The sequence below is a fragment of the Gambusia affinis genome, linkage group LG15 (assembly GCF_019740435.1).
Source record: "Gambusia affinis linkage group LG15, SWU_Gaff_1.0, whole genome shotgun sequence".
Taxonomy (NCBI): Eukaryota; Metazoa; Chordata; class Actinopteri; order Cyprinodontiformes; family Poeciliidae; genus Gambusia; species Gambusia affinis.
Genome location: NC_057882.1, coordinates 19,663,535 through 19,673,563, shown reverse-complemented (window position 1 = coordinate 19,673,563; position 10,029 = coordinate 19,663,535).

Genomic DNA, 10,029 nt, shown 5'->3' with positions numbered 1-10,029 from the left:
CACAAACCAGCAGGGGTCCACTGTACATACATAAATATACCTATTGTTTAAGGTTTTATTGAGACTGTTTAGAGTCTCAAATCTGGGGTCTCTCTGTAGGCTTTGTACACCTGCAATTGGTTCTTTCTTGAGGAGTCTCTCTCTCTCCCCTTCATGCAGCCATGTCAATCAGTTCCTACTGCATAGAAGCATCTCCTGAGCCTGAGGCTGCCATTACAATATAGACAGTGTCAACCAAGTAAAGAGTCGTGGCTGATTTTCTCAAGATATGCCACTCATATTTTAAGCCATCACATAAGAAAATTTTATTTCTCTTGTTTGACCAGCAAAACTTCAAGCCCAACACATTTTCCCATGGCCATCAAGCTACTCTATCATAAAGGCTGTTTAACTGTGGTTGATATTTTGAAAGGTTCTCCTGTTTCCAGAAGATAACAGTGCAGCTGTCCCTCAATGACTGCTGGGTTCTTGTTCGCCCAAGCTCTTGAACTGGGATTGATCACTTTGGTTGAACAAGATGGTATAGGCAGGGTCATCATTCATCCATCTCTTTCAGTACATCTTGGAATGTTTGTTGGATGCTGGCAAATTTATTTATACTTGGTAATTTTCATATCATTGTTATTTGCCACTGCAAATAAATAGAAGTGGGGCTCCATGACCTCACACAGTCACACAGTGCATGCTAGGTTAATTTGTCACACAAAATTGTCGCTAGGATTCATGCGTAGCTACTTTTGCTTGTCTCCACACTGCACTTTGATGACTGGTAATCTGTCCAGGATGTAACAGCTCCCCTGCCCCCAATTCTGAGTTTTTTTTTCTATAAGTTTAAGAATTTTTTTTTCGGGAAAACCAATGAAATGGTTTTTGGAATAAGAATATAAAGCAGCAAAAACATGTAAAGAAAAAAAAAGAAACCACAAAAGAGTGTGAATACTGTCTAATGGAACTCTATGTATTCGGTTTTCCTGAGCAATAAATAGATATGTTATCCTTCAATTACTGCTTCAATCTTTATTTGAGAGTTTGCAGTCTGGGACCCCTCACATGTGAAACAATACATATCAAGAGGCACTTTGACAGAAAGATAAATGAAAGACGGACTGACGCACAATCTGTGCAGTGCCTATATATACACACATACTTTATGTCTTTGTTGTTTATCTTAAAGGCCTGACTTCTTTTTTTTTCAGTAAACAGATCCTAAATTAAGGGGCTCTGCCACAACAAAAGGGGTCATAGACCCCGAGGCCAACAACGGGATAGTTTTTGACAAACAAAGATTTCCTGTTGTCCACTGAGGTGCCAGAGGATGCTTTTATTGGAGCCAAGTTTACATTTGGCACCAGGAGGAAACTTCCCCTCTGGTTCAGCCGGGGAGCTTTTTCATGTCTGAGCTGCTAGTGGCCTGTTCAGAACAAAGCTGGCCTGCCTCACCAGGGCTCATTCTGCACACTGACCTCTCAAAGTCAGCACTTCGAATCTGAATTCAAATGATAAACTGAAAGGTAAAGGGGCCAAACACAAGGATTCATCCTCTTCGAAATCCTTCAACAGTTTTCATATCATGACCACAAACTTGATTATTTTTATTGGGTTCCTATGTGATAATCCACCATTTAGTGGACTAACAAAAAGATCAAAATCTGAAGACTTTCATGCATACAGTATGTATTGACCACCATTTCCCTTGATATACCTTAAAATATCTAAGAGTCCACCTGTATGTAACTTAATCTAAGTTAAGTCTGTTATCTGAAGGCCTGAGAAGTCCGTTAGAGAATGTTAGTGAACAAACAACATGATAAAGGCACTGCATTGCACATATCAAAGAAAGATGTTGGTGGCAGTATCACACATGATGTAGCCAACCCTACCTTCCATTGGTCAGCCTTTGGATTGATTCTACAGACTGAGGCCAGTTACTGAAACACATTGTAGGGTGACATAGCGTGGTTGTAAAGAGTTGAAAACTTGTGTGGCAGGACCAGATAGGTTAGGGTTGTACAATGTACTACCTTGGTTTCGTCTGTCTTAGGTAGAATATTCATGGTCTAACACATCCACTGGTTTTGATATCAGTCCACAATGACATTTGTGCAACCCATACAGTATATCAGGCAACTGCATGATAAAATCACCACAGCCGAATCAATTCCCATCAACTGGTGGCAATGCTGTCTTCAGTGTTTACAAGGCATCCTCTGTGTCTAGTCCCCTAGACAGAGAAGGAACTATGTTTTCTATGTTTCGCTGAAACATAGAAATAACAAAAACTATTTATGTTTAAACAGTGAAAATATTGCTTAAGAAGTAAGAGGTGAAAAGACATCTTGGCAAAGTTGTTTATAGTTGTCTGTATGTGGTTAAAAACTGGTTAGGTTTGATCAAACGGGTCAGCCAAGTCTATCTTTCAATGCTTTTGAATAACTGCCTTGGGGCTTAAAGAGTCGAACCTTTGTTTGTAGGCCAAACTGAAACAAGTGATAGCTCACCTGCCACACCCTTCAGAATATCTTCAGGAACTCTTACAGTAGATGGACGTCAACAGCTTACAAGCTTCACCCAGTATTTAACTGGTTGCTCTGGAAACTGTCTCTAATGCTGTTGCACCACTTGTGATGTGACCTCTTATGTCATTTGTTGGTTGCTGTAGAAGGGACAGTTCCTAGCAAACTGAACCATTTTCTTATAGATCTCAGTTCTACATGAGTGATACATTACATGAGAAGTAATCCATTCTTGCTCACTATGCTTGTTTACAGCACTGTCGTCATATAGCAGGAATGTGTGGTGACCACAAGCTGTGTACGCTCTATTCATGTGGAATTAGAATATTCTCTATGTTTACGTTGCTGTTTTGTTGCAGTTTCCTCTCAATTTCAATCTGTGCCCAATGAAGCCTGGTTCTGCTGGTAAACTTTCTCCCTACTGTCACCTCATCCTTGGAAGAAATGTAATAGAATTTGATGAATTTCTATTGATTTGTTTGTACTGCAAAGTACCTTGAAGATTATTGTTGATATAAATTTGCATGATGTAAACAAAACTGAACTGGTTCCATCAGGATCCATAGCAGCCAGGTAGAGGAAGGTGCACCACCGTCTAGATAACAATGGGTTTCATTTGACATATAAAGTATTGTCCCTCAGGCTTTTTTCTGTAATCACCAGCAGATCTTACATCTCTCTGACCTCTGACTGGTCTCTGCACTTGTTTTTATTTTGATGTGTTCCAAGAATTTGTGGAATAGAACAGGAAGCACATTAAGTAAAGTTGGCATAGGTTAAATGTTAAGTTTGGCAGGCTGGCTTTTCAGTCAGAACTATATCTAAAGGCATTATCAAACATCCTTTCTTATAGCAGGCAGTTAGCGGATGCTGTATGGCAGTTTTCCAAATGTCCCAAGCGGGGATTTACCATCCCTGACTGAGAAGGACAGATTGGCCAAACTCTTGGAGGTTTCCCTCGATCAAGCTGCTGAAGGTGAAACGGTGCACGATATCACAATGCAATCCCTGGGAAGCACTCCCCTGCTTCCTCTCATTAACACTGCTCTGCAATGGAAAATCCATCAGGCTGTATTCAGTGTTTGTTTTCGGAAGCAAGCCGTGCCCTGCTTTGTTCACACTGTCATGCACTTTTAATACTTCCACTCTTTGCTGTTTGTTTTTCATACAGCTTTTAGTGCATTATTAAGTTCTCAAAAGGTTGCGCAGTTCTAAGCAAGAGGGCTTGTTTAGTTTAGACTGGTGGTCCCAACTACTTTGACTTGTGTAGCTTCTACAGATCACTTGTTTGTCCAGGTTGGAGAAAATGTACAGTACTAAAGTGCGGTACAGTGTGATGGGCAACCATTAGTTGGTCATTACTGTTCTGTTAGCTTGTATGTGGAAGTCCCACAGGATCTTAGTTTGGTTGTTTTCCACTGCCTTGGGAAGTGATTTCCACTTTGACCTAGGGGTCTCCACTTTGTACTTCCACTTAATTTCTGTGCACTACTGTATACCAGCTACTTGGTCATGGCTTTCTGTGTATTTCTTTCCTTCTAATCTGGATCCTCTTTTTTTGCACCTGGGATCTTGCCTGGTGTGCTCGATCTGCTGTCCTGTCATGATCAAAGCTTCTGGGATGTTTTTCAGGTATGCTTTTTCAATTGGTAGGATTCGGTCATGTCCTACTATAATTGATAGGTTGTGGTAAAGCCCCTTTGATGTACCAAACAAATGGGATGTACCAAGCCCCTTTGTTTGGTACATCAAACGAAGGGGTTTCTATTCCCAGGTTGATTCCTCCAACTCCTTCTCTTCCAGTTTCCATAATCTGAAACATTCTCTGAGTGGTTCATTCATGTGGCCATCTTCCTGATCTGTTCTTGGACCTGTCCTTGAAAGTTTCATCTTGGATAGTGGTCCTGATTGTCACTAGTCCTCTTCCTCCTCCTGTGCACATGGATTTTGGATGGAATCCACCATATATATTTAATGTTTTTTATGTTTTAACACCAGTCCTCTGAATTTCCTCCTTACTTAGAGATCTACTCACCATCTGCTATTCTCACTACTGGGAGAATGTTTTCCATTCACGTGGATTACCTTCTCTAGAAATAATTACATCTTGTTTCAAATAAAACTCCAGAAAGAGTGACGAGCATTTGAGTTCAGCAAGGGGGAGCAGAGGAGTAAAGGAATTGAATAACAGGAATCAGAAGCAAACAGGAAAGCCAGCTGAAGACAGTGGAGGTTCTGACAGTGGGGTGACTGTACCAATATAATAGGAATATTAATATGAATAGGAGTTTTGCTAAATGCTATTCTGGTGAGTAAACGAACAGATGAGAATCGACTGTGGGAGAACTGATAACGTAAACCACTGAGGTGACGTACAAGAACAATCTGAAAATAACCACAAGTAATAACTAAAATGACGAAAGCAAACTGAAGTCCAACAGAGATTAACACTACCAGCTTCTAACTTCTACTGACTGAAAATGATGACATTTTTTTGCAAGATCAAGTTATCTCTCTCTCTGAATTGGGAGAACCTGTAGACAGCAAACAGGAGAACACAACTTAAAAAAACTGCAAGTTATTTTATGTATTTTTTTAATATATTATGAAAATATTGACTTAAAACAAGTTCCTATATCTTGTTGAAATACCATTTATAAGTTTATTTTGCCTTATTTAAAGTGTACACCAATATCTACACTAGAAGCTCAGCAAAAATACTTGGTAAGATTTTGTGCTTTTGCAGTGTTGTTGCATCCCTAGAATGAATAAGTGCAATTAAGAAAATAGATTAAGTTTGAATATCTGCCTCTTGGAAATGTCTAAATATTAAAAATACAAATGGAACTGCAAAAAAACAATTAAAAAAAACCTGCAAACAAAAATATCACAGTCTGGCAGCAAATCAATCCCGATATGAGAAGAAGAGAATCACATTGCATGTGAAACTTCCTCGTGGAAAGGCCAAAGCGACGTCTTGTTAGCTAACAACAATTGCATAACAATCCGAAAACAACCAGCTCTGACATGGCCCATCAGGGAAAGCTTCCACAAGGAGAACCTCCTGTCCTCTCCCTGCGCTCAGAATGTGCTGTCTATCAGGATGGCTACCCACTTGAACCAAAACAATAGTGCACTTCGTCACTCCTGATGGGATATCCTGATTTATGTTATACGAGCAGATCCATCAAGTGGATCTTTATTTAGCAGCGTGGAGCAGCAGGGCCCTGCCTCCTGTGTGCCCGCTCCGCTCCAGACACGTCAACATGTTTGTTTCGTTATCAGCAGTCACATTAAATGATCGTTTCTCAGGACCCTGGCCTCAGGGGGGCAGACTGGAGGAAGCTCAACTTTATTAAAAGCCAGCACTTTATCTTAAGTAAACTTTCTCCAAATCAGAAGCCCTTTGTACTAAAACACTTCAGTGAAAGTCTGGCATGCATCAGATTTTTTTTTTTTTTTTTTGTTACCATGTATGTCCTTCCAGAAGAGTTGATTAGTTTGATTTGTGTCTGGGTGGAGGGATCTAAATATTTTTCTCAAGTTTGATCTGGCCTAATGCCATGTATGCTATAAACATCCCAACCTGTGGAGTTATTTGTTTTCCTTTGTTTAAACTATTTTGACATCTCTATAATAGTGAGAAAAAAACAGGAGGAGGCTTTTTTGGTTCTGACTGTCTGTATTTATGTGAGCACATCCCTTGGCCTCGCAGGCCTGGCCTCGTGGCAGCAAGACAGCAGACATTCAACGCCCATAAGCTGTGATAACCAGGATGGCGGAGAACAGGAGACCTCTGACCTTCAGGTGTGATCAGCAAAACAGGAGCAATGCAATACCCTGATAAACAATCTGAACCCATTTTGGAGAAAACTTTAGCTTGGCTCTGTCGATCATGTCTGTCCGTCCAGCTCATTTAAATCGATTCAATTCAGAAATACTTTATTTATCTCAAAGGGAAACTGAATGATATAAATCTCATCGTCTACCTATCATCAAAGAGTCGTTGTGGATGGTCATGCTGTGTGACATTCTGATGATGACGTGCTAATGAGATGCTAACACCTCAGTGTCCAGGAAGCAGAGACGATATTCCTGGATGGCACTATATGTTATTAGCAACTATTGCTAATCCATCTGCTTTGCTTTTGCTGCTCCTGTTTAAAATGGCAGTGTTGTGTATTATGCATTTTCCAGGTACATAGTGCCATTTAATAGCACGATCAAATAACTATGTTATCTTCAGTTGCTATAAAAATGCTGCATAATATCAAATTTGACTTCACAATTCAACAGCTTCAAATTGCATTGAGAAGTAGCCCCTATAATGAGCTCACCAGATGTGGGGTTCCACCAGGTGTTTGCTAATTGCTGCTGGCTAGTCTGAAGGAACTGAGTTGGGGAATGCTGCTCTGTGAGCTGGAAGCTCAAAAGCTGCAGGAAACTGCAGGTCAGAGGAGGAACTGTGCCTTGAAGGCGGCGCTTGGTCCACCCACAGCTGAATGATTTCCACAGGAGATTAAAGGATTTCTCAAACATGTATGGAAGAATGAAGGCAATGCACCAGATATGTTTTTGATGAGGGGATATAAACCTCATACAAGTTGATTTTACATAATACTGCCCCTTTAAAATCTCATTTTTCCTGTAAGGTTAGCGGCAGAGGGATGCTAGAGTCAGGAATATGATCCTTGCTCTTTAGGATTCCACCTTCTTGCTCTGCTTTTTGGTCCTGCTCTGCATCCAAGGCACTTTTCAACTCCTTTTGTATGTAGGACCATTGCTCAGGTATGACCTTGAAACTAAAGACGTTTGGTCTGATTTAATTTCATAGAGTGAGTGAAAAAAGGCATGTCTTTTTAAATTTGGTGTACGTAAACATCTGGTTTCACCTTTACAATATCTGCAACAAAAAAAAGCAGTTCATTAAGGGTTCTTCTAACAGGACACATGTAGTAACACTCCACACACTATATGTGTGGGGTCTATGTGTGGGCTCACACTGAAAATATCCTCACAATCTGATAGATTTAGAAAACGTTTGCTAGACAGAGTCTGTAACCATTACCAAGTCAAAATGTGGGATGCTGATAGTCATCTAAAAAATCCTGAATACTGAAATTCAATCAAAATGTGCTTCAACAAATGTTATGCACAATTATGCGACCAGAGTACTGAAGCCTTTTTTTTCCATTGAATTATGCAGGATATAGGTTAACTTAAAGGGTGAAAACATTTTTTAATTATTTTTTTTCTGTAAAGTTTTTTTTTTTTTTTTTACATCTGGTGTTTTAAGAGGGTTGTGTGGACCATATTACTTTTTAATCAGTTTTTTCCATGACAGCAGCCTCTTGTGTTTACTCATCATGCAACCGTTTTTATATCAAGAGCACAATTTTAAGTATACAGACAAAAAAAAAGAAAAAAAGACAACGACAACAATAAAACCCACATCCCTGACATTCCCTCCTTTAGAGAGTGAAAGGGTGCTTTGTCCCTTGTTGGGGCAGCAGCTCCTTCTAAAACCTGCACAAACATGAGTTTAAAAATAGATAAGACGCAGGAGAAAGAGGAGAGAGTGGGGATGACAGTCGGAGACCAGACTGTCAGATCTTTTATTACAGAAAAAGAAGCCTGCTCAAACGGACATCCTTAAAGGCTGTATATTTGTGAGGGAAGTCCATGACCTGTCTGAGAGGCCTCACCTTCATTCTCTGGGCTGTTGTTGTAAGACCCCAAAAACAAACATGCTTGTTCAAGCTTCTTTTAAAAAATATGACAGCATATTAGGACAATTGTAGAGAGAAAAAAAGAAGGAGGAGAGCAAATTTCCGTCATAAAACTCAAAAAAAAATTTAGATTGATCTCAGAAATTTTCTGAAAAAAAAAAAACAAGGACAATTCTGAGTTTGGAAAGTTAAAAATGTGCTAGAAGAAACTCAGTAATTTTGATGTCATTCTTAGAAATTCTCTAGAAGAAACAAGGAAATTTCTGAGTTTCAAAAGTTGAAAATTTCAGAGGTTTTTGTTTGAAAGCATAATAATCTGATGTCTGCAATCCTGGGCTGGTCAGATTAAGCAATGGAGCGAGAATCTGTGCAACATTCTATTTTTTCTTTGCTCTAAAATTTAGGAAACATTTGAATTTCAAAATGTCCAAAAATTCTTCAGTGAAGTTCACACATTTCTGTCCATTATAGTTTCTCTGCGTGATTAATAGTGAAACAAGCAAGACTAACCGAGAGTTACTTTCTGAAGAAGCCTCCCCTGGGTTTGTTTTGTCGCAGTCCTCTGTACCTGCCAGCAAGTTGTCTGTTCCTGCCGCTAACAACAAATTTATTGGCTCGGGCCATTTGCAAGAACGGAAACTACTTTGCATTGCAAGAAATAAGTCTGGAACAAAACAATGGTTCTTCTTATGAAATATGGCAGCAGGGTCTCACCTTTGGCTCGCTGTGCCTGCTCCCCCCGCTTATTTACGTAAGCACGACGCGTCCTGTACCCCATCAGGAAGAGGTGTTTCAGGAAACCAATTCTGAGGTGAGATACAGAGTAAACTCTCAGCACTGACTGGTCCCCAAAAGGCACCTTGTGTGATTTCAAAATGGAGGTGAAGGAAAGAGTAAACACGAGTGTGACCCTGCGCACTGGACTCCACAGGGAGCCTGGAATCTACTTCGTGGAATTTGATTGCAGGCTGGCTTGTTTCCACATTGCTGGCAGGTTATGCTGACCAGCTACATAATCTGTTCATTGTATTTCTTTCCAGCATTACCGAATATCATCCAGCTACCTTTGGTCCATATTAAACTCTAACCTGCAAAAGGTAAACAGAACAATAGGGTACACTTACACTCTACAAATAGCAGGAGACAAAACAAGTCTGGTTTTCTTGTAAGCCCAGTTTTGTATGTAGCACAACACTGCTGGGATAAATGTTCACCCGAGAGAACTGGGTGGGATTCTCACCCAAATACTGGGTTGAAGTGACTACGATGATTTATTGCCTATTTGTTGGGAGGTATTCTCTGATTCTCTAATTCACTAACATTTTTTGTGAGACGAGACTCCAAATTATTCAGTGCTGAAATTTGTACAAGGCCCGATATCGGGTACAGAGAGTTCCATAGTGCTTCTCTGAACCTATTAATGGTATCATTTTGAACCTTTCGCTGGTCTAAATTGTAATTTTGAGCTCAAAAAGCTCCTACATAAATATATGTTGTTGTTTTTTTATTTTTGCAGAACTATTTTACCACATCTATCTTTCTCAAACTACTGGATTTTTTTCTTTAAAAAATATTTTAAATATGCTTGCTTCTACAAACCATGTGATGGATGTTAGGATCCCCAAAGTGAATTATTTTGTCCCTCATACCAATCCAAGTTATTTTTGAACAGCACTTATTGAATTGATGTGTAATAGCATGTATATGCAGTTGAACAACAATATTTCATCTGTATTGCAAGTTCTATATTAGTTATTGACTCAATGCAAACTCTGGGTTTCCTTAGA